Source organism: Cynoglossus semilaevis, chromosome 19 (genome assembly GCF_000523025.1).
Source record: "Cynoglossus semilaevis isolate Cse_v1.0 chromosome 19, Cse_v1.0, whole genome shotgun sequence".
NCBI classification, from domain to species: domain Eukaryota; kingdom Metazoa; phylum Chordata; class Actinopteri; order Pleuronectiformes; family Cynoglossidae; genus Cynoglossus; species Cynoglossus semilaevis.
In genome coordinates this window covers 10,962,108-10,969,157 of record NC_024325.1, presented here as the reverse complement: position 1 = coordinate 10,969,157, position 7,050 = coordinate 10,962,108, and the positions used below count along the sequence as shown (strand labels likewise).

Sequence of the window (7,050 nt, the reverse complement as noted above, 5' to 3'; positions counted from 1 at the left end):
GACAGACTTTATTTGAGTTTTAAAAAAGGCTAAATAAAAAAATCACAAAACCTTGTTGAGAGTAACAAACACTGATATTGATGAGTTCATTACATGGCACTAGGAGACATGGTACTATAGCTAAAACCGAGTTATTCAAATTACCATTGGGTGACAGTAATGAAACAAAATAAATCATACGAACAGGCAGTTAAAAACATATGGTTTGAATAAATGAATTAATAACAGATTTATTTTATTTATGCTTTAAACATTACTAATATAATCCTACCTCATTTTGAAGCACATGTAGAATGTTTAGTGTTTTCTCTAGAACTCATTTTACATCCAGTGGAACAACTTTGTTGATGGTTTTGGTCAGTCTTGGTTGCAAAATTGCAAAAGGTCATTCAAGGTGCGGGTTTTAAAACAGCCCCATGGCTCAGGAGATGCACGACGGTTTGACCTTATTTCAGTCTTAGATGCAGGAGCAGTGGCATTGTTCTCCTCAGTGCCCGCTTGTACTGGTTGGCTCGACTGTGGGCGAACTGGACCTGTTGGGACAGATGCAGTCAATGACCTGTTTGAGATAAGCATTAAAACAGAACAGAGCAGCATCGAACTGAGACTTTTGTATCTGCCTTAATTACTTGATAATCTTGGAAAATGGAAGCCTTTTTCTTCACAAACAAATTGCAGGGCATCTATGAGGTCGCCACCACATAGTTATACCGATGGATAGCCATGGTAGAGTGGACATAATATGACCAGTAAGACCAGCAGTGACGAGACACGCAGTGCCACCATGATGAATATCTGTATGAAGAAAACAACAAATCTGTAGTAATCACACTGAAGTAAACATGGAAGATAAAATCGATGACCACTAAGGTCCGAAGTGGAAAAAGAAGGTGGTCGAAAAACCACCATTATTATTTGAAACCTGTTTATCAACTCACCCACAGACACAACAGATGAAGATGTGTGAAAGTTGTCCTAACGACAGTTGGTGTGAAACCCCAGAGATCACTTTGAATAAATACTCTGGCAAAATTGCAACGTTCCCCTCCGGTGTGTGTTTTCTGTGTACAGAAAAAAGAACTTGTGTGCAAGGGGTCACTGAGCAAGGCAGTGGGGAGAGGGGTTATCCTCATATCCTCAGACAGAACACACACTGTGCTGGATTCTCATCCCTAGGTCAGAGGCTCTGGTCAGACGGTGGTCAGCACAGTTATGACGCACAGAGATTTGTTTGCTATTTGTTACTATTAACTTTGGATGTGTTGGATTCTGCCAAATGAATGCAAGTCTCATTGAGAATGCAATTTCCATCTCATTATGCAGCAGCGGTTGCTTCTGCTCTAATGCACAGCTACCAATTTTCCACCGTGCGTTATTGCTGCAATCATCCCAGAACAAATATTTCTCATTTTTCACCAATAATGTGAGGTTCGCAGAAGTGCTCAAACAAAAACATCCCACTAAACACTGCGCCCACGGTCGACAAACATCCACACAAACATGTACGCTCAGTTGTCAAAGCCAATTGCATGTTCCAAAATAGCCTGGAGATCTGCCTTGAATAACAAACAAGCCTGAACACAGGCGAGGAATGCTTTAAATGTATAACTTGTAGCAAAATGACCTGATACCATCACACATTCTGTAAATTGCATACATACTCCCGTGCATGGAGGCAGGTTACTGAATAATTATGAGGCAGTATATGGACACTGGAGCTGTAGTCGGCCAAATATTGAACTGAAAACTAATTCTGAGGCTGGTTTACTTTGCATTATTATGAAAATAGATTAGGCTCAGTGTTACCTACATGGTTACCTATGCAGGTTTTCTTGCAAAAAACATAAATTTGAACAGCATGTTGTTTATTTTTGTAATTTCTGTAACACGATGAGGACAAAAAAAAAACTTTCATGTTAAATAAAGGTTAATAAACGCTTTAAACACCGTTTGTATCATATTAGCTTAACAAGATTCTGAAACCTAGAGCTTATCAACATAATCAATACATTTTGTTATAATTTTTAATAAACATCTGAGTTTTCTGCGGGGGGGTGTCAGTCTTTACAGTGTTCAAATTTAAATATTTTCATTTTCTTTCTTTATTTAATTTTTTTAATTTAAAATCTACCTGATAAAATTAAATTAAGCTTTTTTAAAGATTAATGATAAATGTCATAATATACTCTAATCTTTAAAAATGTTTTGTAAGTACAAACCTATACTTAGAAATATACCACAACAACAGTTATACTTTATGCAGTACATGAAATGTACCTCCAGTACTGTATACACCTACATACGATATCTTGCTTTTTGTAACATTTTTCCTATTAATGTTTACTTATTAATAGCCAAACACAATTTGAAACACCAGTTGTCTCTGAGTCTTCATCATATTTAAGTGAGATTTACTGTGAAACACATCAGAAAGTCAGCCACGAGTTAATGGGGCTGCAGCACAGCCTGGTGTGGACCTCAAGTTATTTTTTATATTACAGATTCATACACCGGCCGTTGTAAGGTAATCTGTCAGGAGGCCAATTGATCCATTAGTCTGAATATGTGAAATAAGTAAAATACTAATGTGTGTGTCACTGCTGGGAGAGGCTAGAAATATGTTTATTAGAAAAAAATATATGCATAGCTTTGGTTAAGAATAAAATACCATACGCAGCAAAACAGAACTATGCAGTAGAAGATGTATGGTGTTCATTTTTATTTTCGTTCAGGAACGTAAAAAGGTCACGCCTTAATGTTAAAAAAAAAAAAAAAAAAGCTTCGGCAGCGGATGCAATGCTTTTGGAATGGAATGGACTTCGGCAGCGGATGCAATGCTTTTGGACTGAAATAGTAATTTATTTATTTACAAAAGCCAAACACCAGGGATGGGAGTTGATATTTATTTGAAAAAAAGAAATTCATTTGGTTATCGACATCATTTACTCCTTATCGATTCTTTTATCGACTCATTGGGTAAGGAACAAAAAAATCCAAACGGGTTGATTCTGTTAACTCTTTAATGTCAAGTATGCATGGACATTAGGCATGTGATTCAGACTGCATGGTGAGTTTGTTGTTTGCGAAGTTGCCTTATAATGAGTGGATCCTTATTGGCTCTGGCATGTTCCCTCTGTTTCTGTGAGAGCTGACCCCCAAGACCTCCTAACCCCCCAGCCTAATAACATGATGCTGAAGACTCTAAAATGACCAAGGCTCTGAATCAGTGTGTGAGTAATTAGTAGGCGTTTGTTTCTGGTATTCTGATGGACCAAAGAATTCTTCTCTGGCTGGTGTTACAGTTTTCAATTCATTTTCGTTTTTACTTTTTTTTGTTACAGTTTTCAATTCATTTTCGTTTATACTTTTTTTTAAGTTCCCCACAAAAAAGAAGAAATAAAATCATTCAGTTAATGCTCCAGTTGATGCTGGTGTGTGTGATAATAGGTTCTAGGTCAACGTTCTGCCGCTGTCATTCTTACTCACAATTTACAACTGCTGAATGTTTTAAATGTTTGAACTGATAACAAGAACCTTCTGCAGAAGTGTCCACTAATTAAATGTGTCTTGACAAATTTCAACAGCTGTTGTATTTGAAGTCGTTCTGGACCGTACGCCCTGCTGAAGCACGACACGTTCTCAGTGAAAGAACCGGAACACACACACTGGAGAATTTAGGAACTGCGTCAAGACTGTGTAAAGGTGGTGCTGCTCTTGACATCAGTGGGTGGGTCATGTTTTTTTTTTTTTTTTAGTCATGTCTTTGGAGTCTGTCACCTGAATGGAAGCAAATGTGCTATGTGGTTGCTAGTTAAAGCTAAAGCTAAAGATGTAAGAGTGTTAGGGGATTCAGACACAATACTGCTGTCAGTTGTTTTTCTGTATATGTTTTTTCGTACGTGTCGACTTTCCCAGCACAGATTGGCTGCTCATGGCTGCAGAATCAAGGGCTGCAGGCGTGGAATTGTCTACATCAGCAGTTCTTACAGCTGGGAAATGCAAAAACCGCCTCCAGGACAGCATTTGTTGTGCATCACATACGGGCGTGCATTTTTAATAAATACTTCAAGTACTCCAGAGTACTTACGTCTTCTTCCATGAACCCCCCCCCCCAACTCCTCCTTACTTAATAATGAAATGTGCAGTGATGTGCTGTGGAAATTGACTTAAGGTCCAGCATGACGCATTTGGAGCAGATGAGAACTGTATATTTTTTCAAGTGTATAATCAATTTATTGTCTTGGTAGCCGTGGAATATGCGGTGCACAGGGCTTGATGCAGGGACGCTGTTATCTGTTATCTTGTACCTACATGTGTCTACAACAGCCCTCGTGAGCAAATGCAAATGCCCACACATCGGGGATAAAGGATCCAACGATGAGAAAGAGATGTTGAGTGAAGTGGTAAATTCAAGATAATTACTAAGGATGCTTCAGGTCCTTCCTGGAAAAAGTACTACACTGTCAGATGCATACTCTTTCAAACTGAACGAGTTGAACAGTCTGGAGAAAATACATTTTTATTAAACATTTCTGTTGTTTTTTTGGAGCTCTGCTCAGCTCATGGTCCTGGTCAGTACAGCTGTGTTCGTAGCACAACCTAGAGGGAAGAAAGGGTAGCTACACATCATGCCATATGGATGTACTTCTAGAAAACTCCCTAACACAGTACTGAAGCACAGTCTGAGTATCTCCTCTGTAGATGAACCATATGTTTTCTATAAATTACTTTCATAGAATTGCTTTCACCCTGTGCCTTATCTAACTCATGATTTCAGCAGAACAACATCCCCCCGGTCATTCAAAAAAAATCTTTTTGCTGCCTCATTCTTTCCCACTATAAACAAAAAAAGGAAGGATGTGTGTGTATGCCAAAGAATAATTAATTGGATCTGGACCAGTTGGGAAAACCCCAAGCAATTCACTTTCCAGGTGAGTGGATAATTGGCAGTGTAATGTGATAATTAGCTACAGTAGCTCCAGTGGAAAATCCTAAACGTTTCCTTAAATAATTGGAGGCACAATAAGTACATCACAACGTTCTTGTCATTTTGCAGAACTCACAGCATCCCAACGGCAAATTGTACGTTTGTGTATTTTTAAGTAGCGAACACTGACGCGTAAATTAACAAACACAGAAAAAGACAGTAGGGATAACATGACGTGTTTGGAAGAGGAAGTTGTCAAATCCAGTCCTGGCCAAAGTGGAAAAGGTCAAGTGCAATGTTGTGTTAATGCCTCTGGTATAAACATCATTATGAAGTTGCAGATTGCGAACGGAACAAAAACTGCATCAACAGTGACAGTGTAAAGGTGGAGCCAAAATGTATTGGCACGATCATCAGAGATACTGGAGAAGATGATTGATTTATTTTAAACATATTGAAATTATATTAATGTGTCTAATCCAGTCTTGGTGTAAAAAGCGAATGGAATTCCATTCTTGTGTTTGTTTTAAAGCGCCAGAACAACTTAGAGCCATTTTACCGCACGGACAGCGGTTTGCACCTCCACCTGCGCGGAGCGTGAGCTGCACTAATTACTGATGTCAGGTTCCATTTGCTGCGGGGGCAGAACTGGCGGGTCGTGTGAATGGCTGACCTCAATAGTCAAATAGAGGGTTGCGGGAATAGTGGCTGGTGCTTGTTCACTAGTGGTGCAGATCGTTCCACTAGAGTGGGCACACATTGTTTGATCAACACAAAAGGGATGATTGCAGACACAGGCTTGCTTGTGCAAATATTTGAGACCAGAGGACGTATAGCTGAATTCCAGCAAATAAGGTGGACCTGATGGTTTTTTTTTTTTTTTGCTCTCCATTTTTATTTACAAAGTCAAAAGCAGCTAAAAAGAGAGACTTTTGTAACTGAAAGGAAGTAGGCAATACAACTCCTTATACATGACAGTACAGCACCCCCTGCAGTACTTACATTGTCATTGACCACTCTGTCCCGTGTCACCTTTGTTGACCCCCATCATTAACGTTAACATACTTGCCTGGGTGAAGACAAACCAAGGTCAAAGATGGACGGAGAAATGAATCTGTTGAATTTATTGTGTGACTAAGGTTTAAAAAAAGGCTTCTCTTGTAGAGAGGTTTGAACTGAAATGCCAACCTGTGGTGATTTAAAAATAGCGGTAACTAATTAGAAGCATTTCTTTGTAGGTAAAAGGACAACCTCAGATGAAGACATTTAAAAGACGTGAAGGCAAATTCCGTTCAAGGAATTTTACTTTTCCGTGAAGGAAAAGTAATCGTTGTCATTTAAAAGACGTGAAGGCAAATTCCGTGAAGGAAAAGTAATCGTTGTCTATTTCTCATACCACTGGTGGAAAAACAAATTTAGAAATGAAAGAAAACTACAAATCTGGCTATGCATAACTGCAAAGGGCAGTAAGTAAAAGTAATACACTCTTCCATGTATTGGAGAGGTCAGAGTACTTTTAATAATGCACTTTCTCACTGAACTGGTATTGAGCATTTGTTCCATCTTAAATGGAAAATAACAGTGTTTCAAGTGTGCCTTTTGTCAAGCATTAGAGCTGTGCAACCCAGACGGCATGATAAATGTCAGGCACAGGTACAGGCAGTTTCTTCAGTCCTTTTAATGGTTATTACACCACCATTATAAGTCTGGGTGAGTATTCTTTGGAATTAATGCCAGGAACAGAGTGTTAAGAGCACGATCATGTGACATCAAATCTATGTCACGACTGGTGAGACGCCCGGGAACACAAGAAACATTCCCTATGATGTGTTATTTAGAAGCAGGGCACAGAGTTTCTTTTCTTTTTGAAAACTTTTCTGTTTTTATTTCTGCAACATACATTCTTTTAAACATCCTGGGATTTTTTTCCCACTAGCTTTTAGGCCCAGAACCAGGTGATCCATAAAGGTTCTTATCAGAACTGTTTCTGGCTTATCTGATTTTGTGCTGCCTTGCTTGTTACTGAGAACATCCAGGCCAATGGTTCATGAATGTTTATTCAGAGCACATGGTGACCTTTGGGACTCATCCTTCCAGTCTGCTGCACAGGAGACAGGCCGTCT

The 7,050-nt window shown here is 39.0% G+C and overlaps 1 long non-coding RNA gene across 1 annotated transcript; it reads right to left on the bottom strand.

The window, feature by feature from the left end:
* Positions 1-6: 6 nt before the first annotated feature.
* LOC112488656 (uncharacterized) lies at positions 7-1,482 on the bottom strand. Its single transcript, XR_003052978.1, has 3 exons — positions 939-1,482; positions 630-795; positions 7-533 (listed from the first exon to the last, which is right to left on the bottom strand). It is a non-coding gene; the product is annotated as an uncharacterized LOC112488656 (long non-coding RNA).
* Positions 1,483-7,050: the final 5,568 nt, after the last annotated feature.